Here is a 27,898-nt window from a genome sequence, read left to right as displayed (position 1 = left end):
GAGGGAGGGAGGGAAGGAAGGGAGGGAGGGAGGGAGGGAGGGAGGGACACATGTGATGTATCTGATTTGACTTGTACTGAGATGGACACCACTAGCTTCCAGAATCCTAATGAAGCAGTAAATGAGATAACTTACTGATACTAGTATCTGGGAGAAAGCAAGACTGTAGCTTGGAGAACATGAAAAACTTTGGAAAATTATGGAACAACAATGGCAAGAAAAATGAACAATATGCATAACAGGGTCACCGGCAAAGGCCACTGAAATCAGATGTCTAGGCCAAGTCGTTAATGTTCTGAGACTTTCTGAAATGATGCTGTGCCTCTGAGGAGCAGAATTAGGATTGACTTAGTTATGGTGGACACCATAGCAGGTCAAGGGAGATTAACAAGAGGTGAATTGATGAAGGTGATCATGTAGCAAATCTGGCCAGGGAGGTGGATGCAGTAAAAGGGGAAATGAGAAGGCTGAGGGTGTTGAGATCTTGATGAAAGTAAAAATTAAGGTTCCAGGGAGTAGTTATGAGTAAAATAATTCACTTATCATTCATTCATTTCTTCATTCAACAAATATTTGAGTACTATGTGCCAGGTACAATTCAAAGCTACTAAGTTTCTCTGCCTGAAGGTGAGCAAGGATAGGAAGAGAAAATAAAATTGACTAAGTCCACTTAACAGAAGTTGAAACTCAGGGGCCATATGTTCTCCTGCATCATCTGTGAGATTGAACTGTGTTTCCATCGCCATTAAGAATAAAGGGTTTATCATTTTCTAATTACTTAAACACATTGTAAATGAAATGCAAGTAAGGGCCTTGCTTGATTCCAAGTATAGGCTGGCCCCTGAGATATATCATATTCGAAAGATTTTAAATAATTTTTAAATAGTCCAGACCCTGTATAGACCAGATAGAAAACCTGACCTCTGACCACTGCTGAATAATCAAGAATAAATAACTTTTCTGTACTTCCATGTAGTAACCTATGGCAAATAACAATTCTCACCACTCCCGTTCTGAGCACTCATTGATTCCACTCATTCAGTAAGCATTTACCAAATATCCTACTATGTGCCACCAACTGTGCCACTTACTATTGCTATGTACCTGTGCTGTATGCATGTTATCTTATTTATTCCTCACAAGAATTCTACAAAGTAGATATCACTTGCCCTAGGCTCTATGGCTTAAAGAGGAAAGTAACTTGCTCAGGGGTAGGTATGTTACAAATGGCTGGACTAGAATATCTGTTTTCAAAGTCCATGCTATTTTCCCAATACCATGGAGCCTCATGGAATACTACATTTATTTGTTTATGTGTCTGTCTTTTTTAAAAAATAAGAATCTGGCTGGGTGCGGTGGCATACATCTATAATCCCAAGCACTTTGGGAGGCCGAGGTGGGAGGATCACCTAAGGTCGGAAGTTTTAACACCAGCCTGGCCAACATGTTGAAAGTCCATCTCTACTAAAAATACAAAAAATTAGCTGGGTGTGGTGGTGCGCACCTGCAATCCCAGTTACTTGGGAGGCTGGGAAAGGAGAATCTCTTGAACCTGGGAAGTGGAGGTTGCAGTGAGCCAAGATCGTGCCATTGCACTCCAGCTTGGGTGACAGAGCAAGACTACATCTCAAAAATAAATAAATAAACAAACAAATAAGAATCTTGCCAGACTCATCTGTGTTTTCCTCCTATGCTTAACGTATATTAAATAATCAACAAATATGCATTTCATAGTTAAAGTGAGGTACAAATTTGATAAAAAAAGTTCTCTAGATGCATATAATTTGCATTAATTAATTATGTGAATTTCTAACTCACATAGCCAATTGCTTCTTCAGTTATCTCTATAAATGAGAGAATGCATGAATGAATGAAGGAGAGAACATATGAATGTATAAATAAATGTGCAAATGAAAGTTCAACGTGCTTTTATCTCAGGGCACTGGCATTTGCTCTACCTCCTGTCTGAAATGCTTTTACCCCAAATCGTTACATAGTTTGCTTCCTCAATACTTTCTTCAATTCTGTGCTTGAGGTTCTCATCATCAGTGTGGCCTTCATTGGTCACCATATGTAAGTAGCAACTACCCTTTCCAACTGCCCTCTCTATATCTTTACCCTGCGCCCCTATTTTTCACAGGATTTACCACCACTGCATATATATATATATATATGTTAATCCATTTATTCTGCCTCTCCCACTAGAACATATATGCCATGAGAACAGGAACTTTTTCTATATTGTACCCTGGTGCATTCCCAGTGCTGTAGGTGCCCAGCTCATATCTGTTGAATGAATGAACTTGACTGTTAAACATAGTCATAGAAATCAAATTCCTTCTTACCTTTTCTCTTGTTGTGCTTGAGAAGTCAAATAATTTTATCCACCATTGAAACAGTGCTGTGTTCCAGAAGTATAATCCTTCTCTGAAAAAAGGTTATGAGATTGACTTTTTGTTTTCTATTATTTCTTCATGTCTGTGTGTGTGTCTGTGTGTGTCTACACAGGCATGTGTGCGCACACGCACACACGCATGCTGTGGGGTTTCGTTGGGATGATATTCTGCTACTTTTTCTGTCTGCAGGAGCCGGAGAGAAAGCCCAGGTGTATCCACTCTCTCCTTACGGAATTCAAAGGTTAAAGTGGAGCTTTCCACCTACTAAGTGGAAGTCGCTGTGACTCTACCTCCACCTCTTCTTTCCTTCTCTTAACCACTTGATTTTGGTAGTGGTTTGGAAGTTAAGTGAAATATTATTTCATCCACTCTGATATTGGAAGAGAGAAAAAAGGAACCCTAAAGGCTAATATTTACTTCGTGGCAGGACAAAAGAGGTACAAACAGCTCAATTCAGATTTCCCCTGTCTACTGCAGATAGCTCACGATGAAATACTTCCATTATAAAAGAAGGCCATTCAATAACTTATACAGGTTTTTTTTTTTAGATAATTAGTTTGAGAAAGTACCCCTTCTCAGATAGCATTGAAGCATAATACTGTAATAATATTCATTGCAATGGGATATTATTATAATATTATCTAGTGGCAACCAATCTCATTCTGCAATTCACTGTGTCTCTAATTACTTAGATAAACATCCTAACATTGTAATATTTAAGTGTGGGCCCTATGTGACCAGGATGTTAACAGACTTTCATGTAGAACCTTCGGAATCAAAATAAACTAGAGGCTACTGAGCTCATGGCCAAAGCTGAAATGGTAATAATACTTCACATTACTTCATATTTCCCACGTTATCTTCACCACCCTCTGTGTTAGGAAGAAGGCAGGTATTTTCCCAAAATTACAGATGGTGAGACTTAAGACTCCAAGACCAACAATGTTTCATGGTCATACAGCTAGACATGGTACAACCAAAACTAGAGCCCAGGGTTTGGGGCTCATGTGACTTCCTCTGCTTTGCTTTCTGTGGCCCAGAAAAACTCGGATCATGCCGTGGACTGCAGGCCTTCCTCTCTGGACTCCAATTTCTAGATCTCCAAGTCAATAACAACTCACAGGTAGGGCCACATCAAGAAAGGTAAGGATTTGGGGATGCAATTCATGATGAGAGCCAACGTGGAAATTGTGCCTCCAGATACCCAACCCAGGTCAGTGATTAGCAAGAGAAAGCCCGGGATCCTACACTGAACAGAGGGAAGCAAAAGTCCCCAAATGAGCCTCCCAGAGCAGCCTGCTTTCCGGTCTGGCCAAGCATTTACTGTGAAACCCTGATGGATTCAGCAATAAATCACTGTTTCCCTTCTTAAATTCCTTTTCTGCAATAAGGAGAGTTATTTACTTTATGATTAATAGTTCTCTGAAAATATCCATATAGGTGCATTTCTTAGACATTGTTCTTCTTTTCTCCTTCCCTCCCAATCTCTTTCCCTTTTTTTTTATCTCCTGCCTCCCTCTTTTTCCCCATTTTACTCTCTCTCTCTCTCTCTCTTCCACAGACTTTTAAATCCTCAGTCTTCCTCAGAATGTTAGTTTTCTATTGCTGCATTAAAAATTACCCCAAAATCCCATCTTAAAACAACAGAATTTATTATGCCACAGTTTCCGTAGGTCAGAAGTCTGGGCATGGCATGGCTGGATTCTCTGCTCAGGGTCTCACCAGGCTGAAATCATGGTGCCAGCTGTGGTTGCAGTTTTTATTTGGGTCCTCTTCCAAGCTCTCTGGTTGTTGGTAGAATTCACATCCTTAAGGCTGTAGGATGAAGATGCCTGTTTCCTGCTAACTGTTGGCCAGGGACTGGTATTAATGCCCAAAGGCTACTCACAGTTCCTTGCCCTGTGCCCCCAGTGACAGGTCACATCATAAATGTGTGTTTCCTCTGGGCAGCTGGAGTTTGTCTCTCTGGCGTCCTCATCTATAACCAGCTGGTTTTAAAGGGCTCATGTGATTAAGTCAGGTCCACCAGGATAATCTCGCATCGATTGACTGTGCCATAGAGCATAACCGAATCCCTGGAATAACATCCATCATATTCACAGTGCCAGAGATTACACAGGGCATGTATAATAAGGGGCATGGGGAATCTTGGGCACCATCTTAGAATTCTGCCTATCACACTTAACAACAGCATACTCCTAACATGAACAAAAGAGTATTCTTTTTTCTTCCAAGGGATGACTCTGCCCTCCTGCTTGAAATACCCTTCACGTGTCCTCCGAGAAGCCACTCTTTTTTGGAACTCTTCGAACTCTGACCCCTCCTCTGTTGGTTTCTTACCATCCCCCAACCTCTAAATGCTGAAGTTCCTCGGGATACTCACCTCTTCTCTTTATCTAAAGAATTGCCTGGAAATCTCATCTCCCTCCAGGGGTTGAAGTACTACCTACTCATAGATGGCTCCTTAATTTATCTCTGTATATCATGCCTCTGCCTGAATTTCTAACTCACATACCCAATTGCTTCTTCAATATCTCCCCTGGCTTTTCCATAGGAATCTCAAACTTCACATTTCTAAAAGTAAACTTGGTTCTGCTGCATTCCCAATTCCTCCCCATCTTAATAAGTGGTAACTCTCCCATTCTCCCAGTTTTTCAGGCCCGAAGACTTGAAGTCTTCTTTAACTCATATTTTTCTCACATATCCAAGACCTAACCCATCAGCAAAGCTTGTTGGCCGTACCTTCAAAATATCTGACAGTTACTACCTTCACTGCTCGCAAGCTACCGTTGTACAATGCCTGGGTTTTTGCAGTAGGCACCTAGTTACCCTATTTATTTTCACCTTTGTCCTCCTCCCTCCCTGGATTCCAATCTATTCTCCACAAGGCCGCTACAGTGATCCTTTTAAAACAAAAAATACAGTAATCCCTGCTGCTGCAGTTGTGCTTTCCACAGCTTCGGTTACGTGAGGTCAAACGCAGTCCAAAAATATTAAATGGAAAATTCCAGGAATAAACAATTCGTAAGTTTTAAATGGCACGCTGTTCCATGTTGAAATCTCATGCCCTACAGCTCCATCCAGCCCCGGATGTGAAGCCTCCCTTCGTCCAGTGTGTATCTGCGCTGTATACACCACCACTCATTGGTCACTTAGTAGCCATCTCGGTTATCAGACAGGAAAACTACACAGGGTTTGGTATCATCTCAGTTTCAGGTATCCACTGAGAGTCTTGGAACTCTTCCCCTGCTTCTGCTGAAAATGCTTCAGCAGCTTCCCATCTCACCCAGAGAAAATGGGAGTCTTGCTTTATGCCCTGCCCTCCTGCTCTCTCTCTCTCCCGCTCTTGTCCTGCTGCTACCCCCAGCTCCACTTGACTCTGCTTCACCACAACACCCTCCATGACTCCCCTCAGACATACCAAGCGTGTTCTTTCCACAGGGCCTTTGCACTTACTTTCCTGCTGCCCTTCTTCTAGGTACCCACCAGGCTCATTTCCTTACCCTTTCCAGTCTCTGTTCAAGTCATGCTTTATCAGAGGGAATTTCCATGACAACCCTATATGCAAGAACACCATCCTTGGGACTCTGTGTCTCCCATACCTTGTTTTACTTTTCAGCATGGTGCTGTCATCTCCTGACCTATGAAGTAATTCATCGCATGTGTTTATTTCTCCTCAGCAGATTTAAATATAAGCTCCATGACAGAGGTGATTTGGTCAGTTCACTTCTGTGTCCCAGAGCCTTGATTCATAGTGTCAGGAACATTATAAGCATTCAATGAGTAGTTGCTGAATGAGTGAAAGATGTCCAATGACTTATTCATCAGAGAACATAGACTTTCTTCACATGGTAATTTTGATAAGAAAATATCATAGTGAAAAGATCTTTAGGATACCTTGTAATTCTCTCTCTTCTTTTTTTTTTTTTTTTTTTTTTTTTTTTGACGGAGACTTGCTCTGTTGCCAGGCTAGAGTGCAGGGGTGCAATCTCGGCTTTCTGCAACCTCTGCCTTCAAGGTTCAAGCGATTCTCTTGCTTCAGCCTCCTTAGTAGCAGGTACTACAGGCGCACACCACAACGGCCTCCCAAAGTGCTGGGATGGGAGATATTGTAATTCTCTTTTCAGCATGAGCAAATTCAGTTCATACAACATCAAGGTGAGAATAGAGGAAGGACGTCATGGAAAAAAGGTGTTCAAATAAACTATTTTCTTTCATCCGAAGGTCTATAAAGTAAATTTGGATCAAGTATGCTTGTTGGAAATCGAAGGATATTTTTCCTCCCTACCCATTTTTTCCACAAACCAAACTAGATTCTCACTTCCACATCTTGGTTGTAGTGGCTCTCTTCCTGGCCTACTGTCACCTCAGCTTCTCACAATGCTATCAATCCTTCGAGATTTCTCTGGAACACCATCCACACCCTTATGCCAGGTTTGACCCCTTCTGCTTTAGACCCCCCCCCCCCGGGTCCACTACCTTATATAGCGATCACTGTGGACTTTTTACTCTTTCTCCCTTCACAATTTCCAATCTTGGGGGGGATGGTATTGTCTTATCTTTTTATCTTCATAGCACTTGGCATTACGTATTACCCAGAGAAGATGCTCATTATCTGTCTGTAGGATAGGATTGGATTGATTCAAATCATTGCATTTATTCAGGAATTAGGCATTGAGCTCACAGACTGCTTTGTTTCACTTTCAGGCAGGCCACAGAGACTCAGAGCAGTTGCCTGACCCTTTGAAAGTCAGCTCAATGGCCTGAGACTATAGTCACCTGTCCAGCTTCCTTGACACTCCCAACCAATGATCTATGATTTTGTCAAATATAAAGAGCTGTCAAAAATGATCAGGGGAAAAATATCCTTCTTGTAAGCAAATTAAATTCTCTACCTATTTTCTATTTCATGCTCACTATCTGTGTTTTCCAAGAAAATTGTACTTTAAAAATCTCTATGAAAAACAACTTCTTTTCTATTCAAGTGGAATAACAATTCACCCTGTGCTACCCATGGCCCCTGCTAATGCTTCCAAGGGAATACAGCAAAGGGCTACTTTCCTTTACAGCCTTTGATTTGTTCTCTCTGCATCCTGTAATTTCCATCCACACCGGAGAGCCAAGTGCTGTGTGGAGCTAATTAAACACTATAATTATCCATGAGCTATGGCCCAGAAGCAGAGAGAAAATCTAACACATGTCTGATTGTAATATCAGGTAAATACTCAAGATGTGTGACTGGTGAAATGCAAAATATTCTATTCATTTAATATTCTTGATGAATAGTGAATTAGTCTAATCACATTAGCTATTCTATTCATTTATTAGGTGAGAGTGATTAGAAGTGAATAGCTGCAGAAAAACCCTCTCAAGTTGCAAAAATTAGACTTCTATAGTTTTATTATGTTTATTTTCAACTGAGGGTAATTGTCTGTAGCTTTCTCTGAGACTAGTCTACGCCCCTCCCCTGTCTTTGCCCCTTGGAAAACTGAATGTTGGTTACACGTGTAGAGAGAGCAGATAAGACAATGCAGATCTGGTACACAAATGCTCCTGTGCATTGTATAAACATTCAAAATATCACACACAAACATTGCACTTCCAAGGGCACAACCATACTCTTTTTTGTTCTTTTTAATTGAGGTATAATTTATATACCATAAAATATACAAATCAGTCTAGGCGCAGTGGTTCATGCCTGTAATCCTAGCAATTGAGCCCAGGAGTTTGAGACCAGCCTGTGCAACGTGGTGAAACTCCATCTCCACAAAACAAAAAAAAATTTAGCCAGCTGTGGTGGTGCATGCCTGTTGTCCCAGCTACTCGGGCGGGTGAGGGAAGAGGATCACCTGAGCCCGGGAGGTTGAAGCTGTGGTAAACCATGATTGAGCCATTGCACTCCAGCCTGGGCAACAGAGTGAAACCCCGTCTCAATAAAAACAAAAACATAAATCTTAAGTGCAAGGTCAATGAATTTTGACCTATATATGTGCCTGTGTAATCACCACACTTCAAGATACAGAATATTTCCTAGAAAGTTTCCCTGGAAGTTACCACTGTTCTGACTTCTATCACCATTCAGTGCCTTAGCCTGCTCCTAACCTCATATAATGGAATCATACAGTCCCATATTAGCTTTAAATAAGAGTATAGTCTTTTAATACAGAAAAAATAAAATAAAAAGCCCATAATTCCAGCGCCACCAAAATAAGCCCTCAAGATTAAAACAATTAATAAAAGTAATGCAAGAATAGCATGAGGTATTCCAAATATTATAGAAAAGCATTTGGAAAAGCTCTCATCTCCACCCTTCATCAAAAGTCGTTCATTACTAAGTAAACCCTGCTGGATATTCCCCATTGGCTCCTTCAGATCTTCCCTCCACTTTGCCATCCTACCCTAAGCCCCTGGAGGCTGAACTCCACGGGCAGCATCAACGGCTCCCTTGCTCTCTAGTGTCCACTGTGTTCTGCCAAAGGGAGGTGCTACCTGCAGAAGGGACGGCAAGTGGTGGGTTGGGTGGGGGTATCTACTCCCCTGGCTCGCTCTCTCGGTTGCATTGCCTGAGATAGCTGGATCTGAGACAGCCTTCTCCTAGAGCTAGCTACCCTTCCCAAGAGCAGGAACTGCTCCTTTCCCTTGCTACTTCAGGCCTAGATGGTCACCGTTCCCAGCTTTGGCTTGCACCTGCTTGCTTCAGCACTTCTGTTTGGTTTTCCTTAATCCTTCCAACACCTTTGTGAGTAGTCCCTTCATTAAACTCTCCTCACTTGCCCCATCTGAACGTTCTGTCTTCTGCTCTTGACTACCACCCATGTTAAATTTTAAATAGACTTTATAGAAAACATATTGGCATCAATTGTGTACCTAGACTCTAAACTGCTCTATGGGTGATAAACCATTTCCAGAGGGTTTCTTTATTAGCCACCTCTTTCTAATCAAAGTACACTTAAGTCATCCACACACCTAATTCATTCTGATCTTTAAGCACAGTGACAAGTGATCCAAAGTACGTAATATACTATCTTGAAGCTTTTAAGTTATTTTTACCATTTGAACTTACTTTAGGTTTACCACTAAATCTCTTGTTGCAATTTTAGACCTTGTATATACAGGGGCTTTAGAAAAGTCATTTATCTTTCCCAGTAAGCCTAGCATATGCAGGGTACAGACAAGAAGAGCTTTGCTAAAGCTCCACATGGAGCAAGAACAAGCTGGAAAAAGTGGATCCACTGCTTGAAGACAAAGGTATAAAGCTGACATAAGGCAGAGAAGGTCAAGGGGACTTTGACATTTATAACAGTCTGCTATGTGCCAGGCATTGTGTTAAACACTTAACAACATTAATTTTTGCATTAGCCACATGAAGTTATGGGCTTGGCATAATTCATAGATGAGGAAACTGACAGGTCTGAGATTTAAATCCACTATCTCTTTGTGTTTTATATCCCAAAACCCAGCTCTCAGTCTAGATTTCTGGTCTTCAGACATGAGTGGGTAGAATCAACATGGCTATGGTGGAGCTGAAGCCCAGGGAGGACAAGAAAATAGGCAGCAAACAACTATTTTAAGTGTTCAAATCCCTAAATCCAGACAAACCACATGGTGGAGTGTGAAGAAACTCAGATGTGTTGCCAGAGCCACCATTTTATTTAAAGAACTGTGGAAAGAACCAGGGATGTTTACCACCAAGAGGCAAAGACCTGAGAGGAAGAGATAAGAGAGAACTCCAGGGAGAAAACCATCTCTGGAGCTCCAGAGGATGGATGCTGAGCCAGGGGATGGAGCTTACAGTGAACGGGGTTTGTTCAGTCATTCTCTTGTCCAACAAATAATTATTGATAATCTACCACATGCCAGGCACTGTACTCGGTGCTAGTAAATATAACAATGAACAGAAGAGACAAAGTGCCTGCTGCTGGGAAGATTACATTTTGTGGGAATAGACAATAAGTAAAAGAAGAGAAGAATATATAATACGTCAGTTATTGACAAGTGCTTCAAAAAAACAAAGCAGAGTAAGGAGGCTATAAAGAGCTGGGGGTATTATTTGCTTTTATGCAGGGTGGTCAGGTTCAGTTCTCTGAGAAGGTCTCTTCTCTGAAGAGAGCAAATGAGCCCTGTGGGTGTCTCGGAGGATTCATGTGACTATCCAGGAGAAAAATTTTCCAGGTTGAGGGAACAGCACCTACAAAGGCCCTGAGGTAGGCGCATATTTCACTGTGTCTGAAGATTGGCAAGAAGCAGATTGTGACTGACACTGGGCGATCCTACCCAAGGATGGATAAAGAAAGTGGCAGAAGTTAAGCCCAGAAAGTTTGTAGGAGATTGTATGGGGCCTTGGGCTGTGGAAAGTACATTACCTTTTACTCTGGGTGAGATGAGATACTACTGAAGGGCTTGAGCTGAGGAGAGACTAATTATGACTAATGTTTTCAGAGGGATATTGTGTGGAGAATAAAATATAGTTGAATGAAAGATGAAGCAATGAAACAGGAGGCTGTTAAGATAATCCACATGAGAGAATGGAGCATGAGACTAGACTCAGTGTGGAAGTAGATGTGGTGAGAAGGGGTCAGATTCTGGATATATGTTGAAAGTAGAGCCTAAAGCAGTTGCCCTTGGAATAGATGCAGGGTGAGACAACAAACGAAATGTCAAAGATGGTCCTAAGGCTGTATAGATCAGTAAAACTTCAGAATAACGAGTTTCAGGGAGATATCAGGAGTGCATTTTCCGATATGGTGAATTTTAGATGTCTCTTAGACATGCAAGCAGGGATGTCAAGCAACCAGTTGGCTGTATGATTCTGGCTTTCAGGACACAGGGTCTAGATGGATATGTAAATTGGAGGGTTATCAATGTATAGATGATAAAACCATGATATTAAGTTAGCCTTACCCTGCTCACTGTTTGTAAATGAGAACTGAGCCCTGGGACATTCCAAAATGTACAGGTTAGGGGATGGGGAAGAACAACGTAGAAAAGACTGAGGAGGAACTGTCAGTGAGGTAGAAGAACCAAGAGTGAGTGGTTCCCCAAGGACTAGTGAAGAAACTACCTCAAGGTGAAGATGTGATCCACTGTGGCTAAAAATCAACCATAACTTCTGGCAACGTGAAAGTCTTTTTCAACCTCGACTAGGACTGCGGAGTAGTGGAATAGTGAGAACAAAGACTGAGTGAGTTCAAGAAAGAACCAGAAGAGAGAAAACAGAACACATAGACAATTCTGTCAGTGAATTTTGCTGGAAAGAAGAAGACAGGAGTGAGGTAGTAACTTCAGGGGCATGTAGGGTAAGGGAAGATGATTTTTTTTTTTTTTTTTTTTGCTTGGTTGATGATGACTTGGTTGGTTGGTTGGTTGGTTGAAGACGGAGGCTATGCCATCATGTTCTCAGGCTGGCAGGGATGATCAGTAGAGCAGTGTTACATGTTGATTTGAGAGACAGAGAGAGCACTGCTGAAGGCATGCCCTTGAAAAGGACAGACAGTGGGAGTCCCAGTGCACAAGTAAGAAGCTTTCCTTAGAACCAACCAGAGTAGCTCTTATTTTACCTGCTTTGTATTTCACATTTCCACAGAAACTTCACTAGGGGTGTCAACTTGATTGGATTGAAGGATGCAAAGGATAGTTCCTAGGTGTGTCTGTGAGGGTGTTGCCAAAAGAGATTAACATTTGAGTCAGTGGACTGAGAGAAGCAGACCCATCTTCAATCTAGGTGGACATCTAATCAGCTGCCAGTGTGGCTAGGATAAAGCAGGACTAGACTTGCTGAGTCTTCTGCCTTCCGTCTTTCTCCTGTGCTGTATGCTTCTTGCCCTCGAACATCAGACTCCAAGTTCTTCAGGTTTTGAACTCTTGGACTTACACCATTGATTTGCCAGGGCCTCTCAGACCTTCAGCCACAGACTGAAGTCTGCACTGTTGACTTCCCTACTTTTGAGATTTTGGGACTTGGACTGGCTTCCTTGCTCCTCAGCTTGCAGACTGCCTATTATGGATTTCACCTTGTGATCATGTGCATCAATACTCCTTAAGAAACTCCCCTTCATATATACATCTATCCTATTAGTTCTGTTCCTCTAGAGAACCTAGACTAATACAGAGAAACATGAGTTTTTTTGCTAATTTTAAAATAATAAATGATAATTCTGTATCTGCTTTATTTATTCCTCACTTGTCACTTTATTGCCATTTTACTAATAAGAAAACTGAGCCTCAGAAAATGTACATGACTTCATCAGCTTCTCAATGTTTGTATGAAAACTGGGGCTCAAACTGGGTCTGGCTAATTCCAAAGGCCATACATGTTCCACAACATCAGAGCCTGGAATTCCCCCAGAGGGACCACCCACTAATGCGAAAGGGAGGACATCATCTCACAATGCCAGGCCAGAACACCACAACGGACGTAAGCCTAAAGGCTCTCAGGTACAAGTGCTAGGAGGCAAGTGCTAGGAGGCAAGTGATATGCCTGGGCTCTCTGCAGTGAGGCCTTTGGGAAAGGTATGGTTCATCTGACAGCTTTTAAAGGTAGAGAGGGATGGGAGCATCAGCACTTGACAAGGTTATGGGAAGGTCATGAGAAGAGCCGGACTCCCAAGTCAGGCTGAGTAGTCCTGTGTGAATGAGAAGGAGCAAATGTTTCCACTTGAACTGAAAGTGCAGGAGCAGAGGCTGAAAAAAGCATGATGGGGCTTCTTGAGGTTTCCAGTGACTTCAGTAAGCACTTGGTAAATTCCTACCATGGGTGCAGCATAATGCTTCATGCTCAGAAAAGAAAGAGGAACTGTCATCCTGCCATGAAGGTACTTACACAATGAACAAGTTCAATTCAGCAAAAGGTTTCTAAATACCTTCATTATTCAGGCTTCTCCAGAGAAACAGAATCAGTAACACATAGATATAGAAATGTAGAATAGAGATAGAAACTTTATTTATTTAAAGTGATTTATTTCAAGAAATTGGCTCATAGGATTGCAGAGGCCGGCAAGTCTGAAATGTGTAGGACAGGCCAGCCGGCTGGAAACTCAGGCAGGCATCGACGCTGCAGTTTTGAGGAAGAATCTTTTCTTCTCTGGGAAACCTCAGTTTTTGCTCTTAAGACCTTTAACTGATCGGATGAGACCCATTTGTCCTAGCCAAGATAATCTACTTAAAATCAACCAGCTGTAGCTGTTAACTGCGTTCACAAAATACCATCGAAGCTACACGTGGATTAGTGCTTGATTAAATGATGGGCTACTATAGCCTAGCTAAATCAACACAGAAAGTTAACCATCACAGCATCCTATTACTTCCAGGGTTTATTCCATAAAAGCCAAAAGCAGGTACTTTATTTTAGAGACATTTGTCTTCTTGAAGTATTATTTCCTGATCGAATTGTAAACTGTAGACCGCCAAGAATCCAGCAGAGGGGCTGCCTCTGAGCCGCTGTTCTCTTAAGGGTGGTTTATAAAGGTTCTAATTCATTGTAATTAATTTTTATTGTGCAGACTCAGAAGCCTGACAGAGTGAAAGGGGATAATTTCACAAGTCAAAATAACAAATAAGTAAATACAAATACTCTCCAACTTCCCAAGAGCAGATCACGCTCTCCAGGTCTCCCCTCTCTGAATGAAACACAGACCCTGACCCCGGTTTCCTCCCAGGAGTCCTGCCTCTTGGACCCTTCTACCCACCAGTCTTCTAGGAAGCTAACCTGATCTCAAATGCCCTCAACCCCGACAACCCACTTTCCCGCACCTGGACAATTTTAGGACTGCTGTCAATCAGATGGAAGAGCTAGATTTAGGGTGTTGAAACCGTACCCCCAAAAAGGGCGAGAGATTCACCACTGGGAGGGCCAGGGAGAGAAGCCCTCATTGGTCGTGCTTGTTGCGAACAATGAAACCTCTGCACGGAGGTTCTTTGTTCAGCTCCATGCTCGGAGCCCCTGCGAGCTGAACAGTGCACGCGCGTGTGCTGGATATTAAGTCTCATTTCAAAGGCGCTGCAGTGGGCAATGACGTGGGGCCGGCTGGGGCCAAGAGTGGGGCCTCCAGCCGCTTTGAGCATCTGTCTGGAGCGGGGAGAGCCTGAGATGACTTCAGTCCCCGTGATGGGGTGGGGGGCATTTTCTTTTCCAGAGGGTAAGAGAGTCACGGGCACTGTGAGTCTCTCAGGCAGGAAGCCTGTGTCGGGGTTTTAGGAGAGTCTTGAGTAATGACCAGTGTGGATTTCTCACGGAGGACTCATTTATCTGGGTGCCAGTGGGTGAGCCCGGCTTCCCAAGCTTGAAAATTTAGATTTATTGGGTGCCAGAAATTGAACTGGACACCATTTAATAGGCCCACGCACCATGAAGGTGAGGGTAGGGGGATAAGAGTCAAGAGGGCTGCATGGATGGTGAAGAGACAGGGCGTGAAGGAAGAGCAAAACCTGATTAGTCCCATAAAATTCCAGCCACAGCAGGCAGGAAACACAAGACGCGGGAGAAACTGGTGGGTTATGAACAGAGCCAAGATCAGATAAAACTGTGGGAAGACAGAGGTGGAGGTAAGTAAACAGTTAGTCTCTCTGAACTTAAGGAAGGGGTTACTGGAGAGAAAAAGAGAGCGACCACAGGCTTCCGAACTCTACATGAAGACAAACCTTATGTTAGAAGGGGTAGATCGATAAAAAAAGCCATTTGCCGGTTACAAAAGAGAAAAAAAAAAACATATCTTGTTCAGCCTCTTGATCTGAAACAGAAGAAAAGCTTTGGGATCTATGGAATGTGGATTTACATAGAGAGACCCCAGAATATGTAAATATTCTGGCGACTTATAGTGTGAAGAGAAAGGCAGAGGGGGCGCACTTGCAGGAGGAGACAGAAGTGGGGGTGGGAGCGATGTCCAAACGCCTCACTCCCCAAATGAACCTGGGGAATGCATAGCCCTTCTCTGGCTGCCTCAAGGGGTCTTCATGATTTTTATCTACTTTCTCCCTGGGGCTGGAAGAAGCAGTTTAAAAATGACATTGTAGGCTTTGAGACATTTGAATAAAATGACTGTGTAATGCAACACAGCTGATCTGAATCCCTTTACTCACAAACATACATGTTCATTCGATATTTATTGTGTTTCTTCCTCTGTGCAAGGCACTGCACTAGAGTCATGGGTGTAGGAAGGCACAGTGGGCATTTCATTCATTCATTCATCCATTCGAGACATATCTAGAGGCAAAAAAAGAGCCCATGACTTCCCTGAAGGTACTCCCATCCCAGGGGAGGAGACGGACAAATCAATTCCCATGTACAGCACTTGGGAGACCTGAAAGAGGGGCCCATGAATCAGAAGAATCAAGGAAATCTCCCCAGAAGAGGTGACTGTCACACCTAGATTGTGGGCTCCTGAACCTCAGTGGTCTGCTGAAAGTCACATTTGTCAATGAAAAACCCAGAAGTTTGAACTAGATTCAGCACACATGTAGATATTTGGAAATACCCAGATTTCTGGTGATTAGAGCCAAATGCCCAACAGCATTTGTAGATAGATAGGAGTGCATGCATGTACCTTGTAAATAATGCAAACATGTACCATGGAATAATTATGTTTATGAGCTATTCTTCTTCCATGAGAACACAAATAATCAAAATTCTTTGCTACTTTTATACATTAGTTTATTACTTCTCCTCAATTAATATGGTGAAATGTATATCTTTGCACATGGCCAAGGTACTAACCCCTGTGGCTCAAGGCAATTAGATAAGGCCTTAAAGAAATCAGACTGTGAACGAGGCAGAAGTTTAATAAAATTTGAAACCAACAGCTATTAAGCTACATGAAACCTCATGCTCACAAATATCAGGCAAATATCACTACAGAATGATTCAGTGTAAGAAGTGCTGGTAAAAACTTTCTATCCCATTTTTGTGACAGTTTTAAAGACTACATTGGTGTGTGTGTGTATAAGAGTGCCTGTATGTATGTATATATGTACATACATGCATGTATATGTACATATGCATGGTATATTTATTTGATGTAGGGATGTTCTAGAGGAAGAAAGGCAAAATTGTGAAGGCGATGCTTCCTTTTAGCAATCGCCAGTCACCTGTTCTATTTCTTCTTATTTTCTCTCTCCCTAGTCACCCACACTAACCCCTAGGGAGCCCAGAGTCTTCAAGCCCTTCATTTGTGTATTCCCTCTCCACCCCCGGTGAAAGCTTATCTCCTTATCCCTAATTCACATAAATATCCTTCCCATGGAATATTTTAATTTAGACAAGCTAATATAGCCCTAAGCTGAAGATAACTTCCTGATAAAGGTAGAACTTCAGGAATGAACTAGCAACAACTCAAGGGTAGTCTGAGGGTAGGGGATAGAGAAACAGGAGACTTGTCCTGGCCAGGCGAAAGGTAAAACAAAGAAAGCATGAGCATGAACACCTGGACGGTAGTTTTCATGCTACTTTTTAGTCCATTGAACAAGTCACTTTCACATCCTCTTGCCGGAGTTGGTCTGTCTCTTTCTGTGTTCTACAGCCCTTGTAATCACCTCAAATGGATCATGTGTCCAGTTGCATAATTAACTTATTAGTTACTTGTTTCTGACCCTCTCACTCCCTGGACTATGAGTGCCTAAAGTGAGGGGACCATGTCTTCCTAGCATGGTGCCTAGCATGTCATGAGTGCCCACAAGGGTGTTGAGTGCTTTTCAATGAATTTAACTATTCTGTGTCAGTTTCTTCCCCTGTAAAAAGGACGTTTGTCCATTTATCCACTCACATCCTTACTCACCATTCACTGTACAACCTGCTAGGCTAAGTGCTGTATGAGGCACAGAGATGCATAATCTGCAGCTTACCTAAAACAATATTCCCTGCCTACCTCTCAGAATCATAAAGAAGAACAAAGAGATCATGTGTAAGAATGAGCTTCAGAAACTATAAGTGCTACCAGAGGTAAGGGACGATGTTACTTTTACTACCTGTGCCATGCAGATGCTGTGTGCTCTCCTGGCCCTGCAAGGGTTATTTCTGCAGATTCCCCCAGTCTCCCTTCTCTGTGGCTCCCAGCAGATGTATTAAGTGTAATCTTGGAACCAGTCCAGGTTTGCTCTTTAAGACTCAGAATGTTCAATATTTCCTTCACGGAGCAGGCCGCTCTGGCCTGGCCTGGCGCCAGGGATTCTGACGGGTGCAACCCTCAAGCATCCCTGGAGTCTGGGCCCCAGCCCCAACTTGCCCAGGTTCCACGGGGCTTGCTTGGGAAGCAGCAACAGAGCCTGAACAGAGACTGCCACCGCAGCCCCTCCAGCTTGTATCCAAGATGACCTGCTCTCTGACTTCCTCCCGTGCAGCAGCTGAGGACGGGAAGTCGTACTGCCGCCTGTTCTGCTTCTTGGAGCAGCCTGGGCCCCTCCATAGGCAGGTGGGGCATCTGGGCTTCCCTGAGGCTCTGGCTTGGTTGACCAAGGAATTAGTACTTTTGAAAGGTTTCCACAGGAAAATAAAAGAACAGCAGTGAGCTGAGTCCCCTGGACGCTTGCTGGGCTAATATCATGGAAGTTGACCCCACCTGCATAGCGTGGGTGATGAGACCCCATCTGGTTTTGCAGCGAGAGCTGCCTCCCTGTGACTACTCAGGGCTAATGCGTCCTCTTTCTTACAGTGCCAACACAAATGGAATCCATATCCTTCTCCAAACGCTGATGGGGAAGGAGGGGATTCTCAGGCATCTTTGGGAGCCCTTCCTTTTGGACCCCTGTTCCCCTCCCCTCCTTCTTTTTAATTAATTGACATAATCACTTGCACAGGCTGAACACATGTGACACATTCTGGACTCCTGTTTGCATTTAAACAGGAATTAGATTTGTGCTTTCAATTGTGGTCTTTTTCCGACTTTTCCCCCACCCTTTGTCTTTGCATTTTAGCCTTCCATCCCCTCCTGATATTTCTTTTTTCTCCAACTCTCTCATATTTGGTAGATGACATGATCACTTGCAACCTGCCGTCATCAAATATCCACCCTCTATCTCAACCACGACAATTCAATTAAACAAGTGCATTCTGCAATAGAAAGGAACAGAACTTGAGTTCCCACAAGGCACTAGGCATGATGCAAAAGTCCAAAATACAGACAGACAAGCTTCCTGCACTCACAGAGCTCCCCTGCAGCCTGCGAGCCTGAGCTGGTGTGAAAGCATCTATGTCATGCACAGGCCTCCTAAGACAATGAAGGCGTATTACAAAAGTAAGGATGAGAAGTCCTGAGCACTCTAAAGAACATGAGAGTCAAAGCCTGACCAATAAAGAAATTTTCCCACAGCAGACCACTGAAAAATGATTTCCTTCCCCTGTGGAAAGAACTGCAGTCCCAGGTATGTTCAAGTTCTGCCTTTAACTGACCTTTGATAAGCTGTAATCTCTTCTGACCTCAGTTTCCTCATTTATAAACCAGGAAAATTGATACAAACAACCACTAATGTCTCCCAGCTCTGAAATGCTTTGAGTCTCTGACTTCAATGACTTTTGTTTTGTGATCCATGTCATAATAAAATTACATTAAAATGGACTGTAGATATAGATCAACGTTAGCCTGTATCTTTTGTTCAGGGAGAGCAGGTCCCTGATTTTGTCATAATGGTCTGTTTGGAGATATAGTATTTTATGATAGTTCTCAGTTTATGTACGGTGTCTGACTACCAAAATGCAGTGTTCCTTTAAGTATTTGAGTCCCATGCTAGTTGGAAAGACAGACTGTTATTCAGTCTGTAACCATTTTTACTGGAATCCTGTTCAGACAGAGTTTGAGCTGCTTGAGCTAATGAGAGAGACAGAGAGCTTATCAAACCCTGGAGGTCAGCAGATGCGGGCTTTATGGGAAAAGGCAAAGAACGGGGCAAATTCCATCATGATCATGAAAAGGCACTTACAGTAAGCTCTGTTATCCATCAGAGGAGCACTATAGTTTGTTCTGGTAGGTGGCTACTAAACAGTCTTTGTAGATGCTGCATGGATGACCAATTTTCAAAGATTGAAAGAAACATGGAAATACACCAAAAAGTTGCTATAAATAAATTAATCCTCTTTGAGGATTCCAAAATCCTTTGTACGGGCATTGAATAGCAACTAAGAATTATGAGACTGGCAATATCATTTTTGCTACGTGTTACAAAACAACAAGGACCCTGTTTATCAATCCTGTTATTTTTGGAAAACAAACAACCACAGTAAAAAACAAATAATACTACCAAACAGAAGTTGGCTTTACCCTCGATTCCTATTTCCAACATCTGTCTTGTTCCTGCTCCATGCTCTACCCACTCTTGGCTGCAACCATTTCTAAAAAAAAAAAAATACTTGGAGTCTCCCCGTATGCACCTGTGCTCATAAGGGCCTTCTCTCTGCGTGAAAGCCCTCCTTGTTGTCACTGCCTATTTCTCTACCTGCCAAGGTCAGCTATAGTCTCTTTCACGAAGCCATCCATCATACCTCCTACCCCAAGACATGATTTTTCCCATTTCAGAGCTTCCACAGCACTTTGTTTTCACCTCTCTTAGGGTATTTATTAATGTTGCGCTCTTTGGGACCACATGAACCTATCTTGCCCTGGCACTTTCCTTCAGAGGATGTTTGACACATAATCTGCCTGAGGATATTAATGTTCTCATTGGGCTAAACTTTCTCGATAGGAATAGACACATTTTATCATTTATCAACATTTTACAATTTTGAAAATTTTTTAAATCGGGTCTTTACTTCTTATCCCTAAATGCCTTCAAGCATCCTGAGGGCGGAATCGGATCTAAGCAATCTGCATTTCCATCTCTAATCAGAGCCCAGCATAGAGTGGGAAGTAATCGATATTTGTTGAATCTAGCTGATCATAATAAAAAGACACCTTGGCACATTAGCATATTAGCAGAATCCTAGAGTTGGAAATGTTCACCAAACTTAAATCCATCATCTTCAACAGAAAAAAAAAAAGCATATTTTACATCTGAAACAGAAGTAACAGCATGTGCAATCCCATTTTGAAGCTTGGATGGTTTACTTTAATAAAGAAGTATCACTATCCTGTAATCTTTAAGGAGTTTATTGACAAGAGCCACTTTGTCATGTTGAATCTTTGCATCTGGAGGAATAGATTCATCCATTTATTTAACAAATATTACTAAGCACCAACTATGGCCTAAGGAGCTGTTAAAGTTTTAGGGATACCCCAGTGGAAAAGGACAAGATTCTTAAACTCATGGGGATTATATTGTCAAGGGGTAAACAATATAAGAAGTTTCAAAAATAGCAAATGTGGTTTTAGCGGTATAAAGAAATCAGGGTAGTGATGGTTACATAAGCATTTTAGATAGGATGGTCAGGGAATGCTTTTGCTTGCAGATAATTATTTGACTTGAAAAAAGGTAAGTGACCCATGAAAATATATGAGGAAAACGCATTCCAGGCAAAAGGAACAGCATATGCAAAGGCTCTGTGATAGGAGAATGCTTGGTGTGTCTGAATAAAGGACAACAATGTAGCAAGAGGAGAGTGATCAGGAACAATGTAGCAAGAGGAGAGTGATCAGGAACAATGTAGCAAGAGGAGAGTGATCAGGGATGGGGGTTGGGATGGGTGGCAAGAGATAAGGTCACATCAATAGCAGTGGCCCAGATTTAGGAACTGAAGAATATGTGAAGACCTTAGGATTTTACTCTGAGTGGGATGGATATCTTTGGAGCATAAAGTATCACACTTGAAGTGTGACAAGATCCGGCCTATGTTTTAAAAGTATCACTCTAGCTGCTATATTGAAAACAGATGAGGAGACAGCCAGAGCAATGGGTGAAGATAGAGGCACTGAAGCCAACTGGGAAACTACAGCAATAATCCAGGATGCCGGTGACATGAACGAAGGCGGTGAGTGGTGAAGGTGGTAAGAAGTGTTTGGGCCCTGGGTACACATTTGAAGGTAGAGCTACCAGCTTTGCTGAATTATTAGGCATGGATTCTGAAAGAAAGATCTCTGAGGTTCTTAGCCTAGGTACCTGGAAGAAAAGAGTCACCATCTACTGAGATTGAGTAGAAGGTGGAAGAAGGTTTGGGATGAAGGAGCTTAGTAGTTCAGTTTTGGCTATGTCAAGTTTGGGATCCTATTCATCATCCAAGTAGCGATGTTGAGAAGGCAATTAGACATAGGATATTGGAGTTCAGGAAAGATGTTCAGGTGGGGTAAATCAATGTATGAGTTACCAACAAATAGTAAATATTTAAAGTCATGAGACCAATGCATAGAAAAGAAGAAAGATGAGGACAGATTTAGAGAATGGAGCCTGGAGTAACAGGAGCAAATAACGTAGGACCAGCACAGATCACAGAGAAGGAATGGCCTTGTAGGGGGAGCGGGAGAACCAGGGGGGTATAGTATCCTGAGAGCCAAGTACAGAAAATGTTGCAAAGAAGACAGATGATCACTTGGGTTAAATGCTGCTGATAGATCAGGTGAGAGGGGAATGGAAATTGACCATGCATTTAGCAGCTGGCAGGTCACGGTCACCTTGACAAGAGCAATTTTCTGTCAAGTAAGGAGGGTGAAATTCTGACTATGATGGGTTCAAGAGAAAGTGAGACAGAAGGAACTGGACCAACTAATATCAATCTCTCTTTCAAGGCATTTTGCTGTGAAGGAGAGCTGAGAAAGGCATGATTGTTTGAAAAAGGAAACACTTTTCTGCTCTAGCTAAAGAACCACCTGGAGGAAACTCACTGCCTTCTGAGAGCATCATTTTTACTTCCAGGGTGAGAGGATGAATCAAGGCTGGCCAGACACATTCAGAGGTTGTACCTATGTTCTGAAAACTTTGAAAACTACTCCTTCACATACTAGAAGCATGGAAGATCCAGCTGCCCTCTAAGGCCTCAAGTCAATCATCCTTTATCCACCGAAAAGCCTAAATACCATCTGACACTTTCCTCCTCTTCCTGCCTGAGTCTGCAGACACATTTGGAGTCTCTTGCCACCAGCAGAATGACAACCCTTGTAGGTTTGTTGGGAAACCTGCAAGAAACCTGAGATCGGAAAAGGTCAAGAACTGAAATCCAATTGAAAAACCATATTGTGAGCAAACCTCTGTCTAAGGAGAATGGAGAAAAGGGGAGGGCCATGACCAGGGACAGAGAGAAGCAAAGGAATCCCCAGCTCCCTCAATTCCAGAGTGCTTGGGCATCCTGCCGCAATCTAGGATCTCTCTGATTGCCTCTTTTACATCTGCATCAAGTCATGCTGAGAACATAGATTCTTTGCTGATAACTGTTTCCCCTTTGAGCCTGGGGCCTACTTAACAGGTACAACCTGCTTCGTTGGCTTTTTAATTGGGCCTCTTTAACTTAAGCTCAAAAGCTGGCAGGAGGTGACTCATACCAAAGTGAAACTTGGTTATTGAGTTCAATTTCCTCCAGCCACTTGTCATTGAGCGCCTACTAGCGCTGCATACTATGCTAAGTTGGTGCAAGGATACAACTTAAAAGAAAATACAACTTGTTTTCATGGAGCTCGTCGTCTAAGTTAGTCTGTTCTCAACCAAGGGTAGGGGGGTGATTTTACCTCCCTGGGGGCCATTTAGCAATGTCTTTGGACATTTCTGATTGTGACTGCTAAGGGAGGGTGCTACTAGAGGCCAGGGGTGCTGCTAAACATTTTACAATGCACAAGACTGCCTCCAACCACAAACAGTTATTCAATCTAAAATGGCAGTAGTGCCAAGACTGAGAAAGTCTGGTCTAAGGCATAGCACAGCATGTGTACAACCAACTAACACAAAGTAGGCTCTGATAAGCAGCAGTCCACATTTCCAGGAATCCAAGTCATAGAAAGACACAATCTTGGGTTCAGCAGCTAGACCCAGCCAGCAGCAATTCCAGGCAGTCCTGAGAACTGTAATCTAGAGAGCAAAGCCTAGCAAGTTCCTTTGTGGGTCCCTGTATACACGTATATGTCCTTCTTGAGGTACAAGGCTCTTTTGTACATTCTATCATGTTCTATCTTCACAATGATCCTATTCAAAGGTCCTCCACATATTTTCATAAATAGTCCTTCTCTATCTAGAAAGACCATTCTCTCCAACTGAGAGAGAGGCAGGCACCTCAGCTTAGCCAACCAGAGCAGCCAAATTGACCCTGGCAGTCACCAGTGACAGATGCCCCAGACAGATGCCCATCCCTCCTTAGTGGCTGTCTGAAGCAAACAGAATTAGTATATCTCCATTTTAGATTGGGAAACGGGGGTTTAGCGACATGACTAGGACCTCACTGCTCCTAGCTTGCAGTGTCTTGGCTCACACCCAGGCTTTTGGACTCTACATGCAGAATTCTTTCTATGACGAGAAGCTGCCTCTCTCTATAGTAATAACAATAGACATTAGCATGTTTATGGAGCTTGACAATTTACAAAATGATCTTCATGTTCATTCTTTTTCTCCTCAGATATTTACTGGGACACCTACATGGAAAGATGTGGAAGATACATTTTAGATTTAGATTGAAGGAGAGAAAGAGTCATCACCTGTATTCCTATCACTCACATTCCATCTATCCATGTTCATACATAAATCATGGAGGATACACAGCTCCAGAGTCCCCTTGCATCAAAATGGAGTCAGATTAAAGGGTTCACCAGGTAGCACTATATACCACATTTACGTGCCCTTAAAAAACTTAGGGAGATTCATTCAAGTATGGTATGGCTTAAAATGACCAAGTAAAATCTGAGCCACATGCTTTCATTTAAATACAGATGGTCAGGTTTTGTTTATGTATACAGAGCCAACTGCTTATACAAAGCGGTGTCCTATACATATAAACCAGCAAAGCCATTTTAGAACCCAGAGTTTGAAAGAGTCTATATAAATGTAAATTACCAACCAAAGGGAGCATAAAATCTATGGATGTGAAAATGAGGCTACTATCTTTCCTCATCCAGCTCCTATTGGCCAGCATGGGCTCACACAGTGTTCTTTCATTTGGGGAGTCTCTGGAGCATGGATTTAGCTGGGTTTCTGTGCCAGTGCTTCAGCTGGCAGTGATTGGGTGACCTGTGTTTCCTCGGTGGTTGTTTGTCACTGTCGGGGGGCTTCCAGATTTTACAGAGTCACTGAGGTCTTCACACGTCTGACTTGTCATCCCAGCACTATTTTGATCCCTTGGATTCTCCAGCAGGCATCTTCCAGGAAAATTCTGGGAGTGTCTTGGCCCGATATTTCAGTCTAATGGCTAGTAAGCTAGCTTTATATCCAAGGCCAGAGCTGAGTTCTGGTTGGAATAAAATGCTACTGAAAGCTGTATGAACTCTTGTATGCCACGAATGTGTTTCATTTGGGACCCCACAGTAGCCAGCAATTCACTAAATGGGACTCTGAGGCATGAAAAAAGCTAAAGTGAGCTGCTCCCAACTTGTCATTCTCAGCAAGGGAGGATGTGGCTCACAATGGGGGAGGGGATTGGTTGAATAAGAGGGAATGTCTGCAGACTGCTTGGAGATCCATGCAGGAAGAACCTGGAGAAGAGCAACCTAGCTAAGTGGAATTATTTTCTTTCTTTCCAACCACGGTATATTAATTGGGTACAAATCGTTCCACTTAATGCCAATTGACATGAAGCAATTTCGCATTTGATGGCAATTGAAAACCCATGCTTGCTGCTCCAAACCTGCTTGATTGTTCCAAACAGATTTCCCATCCTAAAGTGGAAATGGATTTAATTTGATCTCTTCAGTCTGTTCGCCATTATGTGTGAAACAGTGGTATTGGTAGCCAGGAAATCGGCAGCTACCTGAGCAGTGGAGTGTTCAAAATGAAGGCATTCCAGCTGCTGGTGAAAATTCAAAGGAAAGAGTCATGCTATAGTTGTGATGGCTACAGACCTGGGATAGCATAGTTGTTCTTTGTTGTTGTTGCAGCTGTCTCATTGTTTTGATTTGTCTTTTTTTTTCTTTGCTGTTTCCTTAAGACTAGAGAAGCTTAAAGCTAAGGAAAGTCCTAGACAGCAACCTTGTCCAGTTGTTGCCTCAATGAGGAAACCCAGGCCTAACGAAGTTTTGTGACCTGCCTCAATAATAATCTGCCCACTCTTTCTCATTCCTGTCTTTTATATTCTCATGCATTCCTCACTCCCACTTCCAAGAAGTCTAGCTCAGAGCTCTATCAGTGGAGAGGTAATGGAAATAATACATGGTCTTATAACTGAAAGTCTTGAGTTCAAGGGATGCACCTGAGTCATGTAACTTCTCAGGGCTTTGGTTCCCTTATCAATGAAAAGGAAATACAGATCCATGCTTCCCAGTGTTTTTGCAAGAATCGAATGAAATAACTTATGTAAAAGCAGTTTACAAATTACACCGGATCATGAGATGTAAAACATTATCCTACCAAAGCCCAAAGCCCCTCCTAGACAGGAGACAGGCCAAATGGGTCAAAGGTTGGAAGCCAGGCAAGAAACAAGCTTTGATCAAGTGACTGTAAGAACCACGAGAGTACCAGTAATACTCTCCACTCATACCTCAAATCAAAGAAAGATTAGGGATTAAAAAGCTGAAAATATTTACAGATGTTTGGCAAGGCTGTGGTTAGCCTTTTGACTTTTGGAACAAATAACATCTAGTGATATTTGTTTCACTTGTTTTTCTTTTAACTAAGTTGTCAGCATATTATTTGAAAACTTTTTCCATTCTAAAGCTCTATTTTGTAGAGAGATATCTAATCACTTATCTGAACAAAGATGCAAACATGGCCGTATGGCCTTTGCCCTGTCAGAGAAATCAGTGAAATCAGAAAAATCAGAGAACCTTATCCTATATTCTACTGGCAATATACCCAAGTGTTTTATAAAAGTGTTTACAGAAATATATGCCCTTGGTGCTTTCACAAGTACAAGCATAAATGGAACAAGATATAGGCAGATCATACTAGATGAAGCTCTGTGCTAGGAGACACAAAGTGTTGTTTCCTGGTAGCTGTGTAACCTAGGGCAAGTCACTTCACCTCTCAGCTTCTGAGAGATGAACAGGGTTACAAAACGGGGATATTACAATATCAACCCCAGGATTAAGTGAGATGACATCATCCAGGTCTCAGCTCAAATACCCCCTGTTCAGAGAGGCTATAGTGCATGCTGTGGTGGGTCACGCAGATCCCCCCTATCGGGACTGAAGCATCATTCGCCTAGCTGCTGTGAGTGTCGGAAGCTGGATCCCCTTCATAGATTGCCCTAAGCTGCCCGACTCGCCCAAAATCTTCCCACCAAATGCAGCACACATACAATACTGGCCAATAAGAGGGTCTAAAAGCCAATTCCCCAGCCCCAACTCAGGATACACTGCAGGACTACCCCAGCTTCAAGGCTGTCTGTGGTGTTGGAGGCCGAGGCTTTGCTATGCCTATGTAATAGCCCAACTTCTGTTTCTGCCCAATCCTATTTCCTGTACATATGCTCCTAGACTTAGGGTTACATCCTGATAAACTCATCACAAGTTGAAAACATCGTAAGTTAAAAATGCATTTAATACACCTAACCTACCAATCATCATACCTTAGCCCAGCCTACCTTCAACATGCTCAGAACACTTACATCAGCCTACAGTCTGGCAAAACCATGTAACACAAAGCCTATTTTATAACAAAGTGTTGAATATCTCATGTAATTTATTGAATACTGTACTGAAAGTGAGAAACAGAATGGTTGTATGTGCACTTGTAGTGCAGTTTCTACTGAATACGTATCACTTTCATACCATCTGAAAGTCAAAAAATTGTTAAGCTTAACCATCTTAAGGTGGCAACTGTCTGTACTTCCCCAAGAATGTTGATTCTGAAAAAGCTCCACAATGAACTCTCTGTGTGCTAATCTCCATGTCAGATTCACTTCCCACAGAACCTGACCTGCAACACAGCTCCTTACTAACCACACTGGATAAGATAGAACGATCTCTCCTTTGGTCACTTTCTATCCCATTGCTTATGTCGCTATCTGAAAAGCATATCATTTATTGATTGGCATGTTTATTATCTGCCTTGCCACCATTATAATACATAGTCCGTGAGGCAGGAACTTTGTGTGTCTTGCCCACTTCTATAGGCCCTAGGGCCTAGCACACAGTAGGCACTCACCAAATACTTGTTGAATAGAAGATTGACAAATGTTAAGAGATTCTAGTTTGCTAAAAACAATAAGCTGTGCAAATGTTAGTTTATATATTTTCTGAGAATTCAATTGGTGCTTCATAAATGATGTGTAAAGGATAGTTGATGAATATGTTGTAGAACACATCCAGTGAATCACTTATCAACAAATTAATGGGTCCTGCCTTGGTTGGCATTTCTGTCCTCAAACTAATGGCATGCTTATTTAAAGTGTCTTTGTTATGGGTCCTTCATTTATCCAAAGAGTATTTTTAAACGTGAAAAAAATCAACTTAAAATAATTGAACACAAGAGCGTTTTTATATGTATAATAGCAAATACCACATGGATAAATGAAGAGCTCATAG

Source organism: Rhinopithecus bieti, unplaced genomic scaffold (genome assembly GCF_001698545.2).
Source record: "Rhinopithecus bieti isolate Rb0 unplaced genomic scaffold, ASM169854v2 scaffold_70802, whole genome shotgun sequence".
Lineage (NCBI taxonomy): Eukaryota > Metazoa > Chordata > Mammalia > Primates > Cercopithecidae > Rhinopithecus > Rhinopithecus bieti.
Note: the sequence above shows the minus strand (reverse complement) of the source record.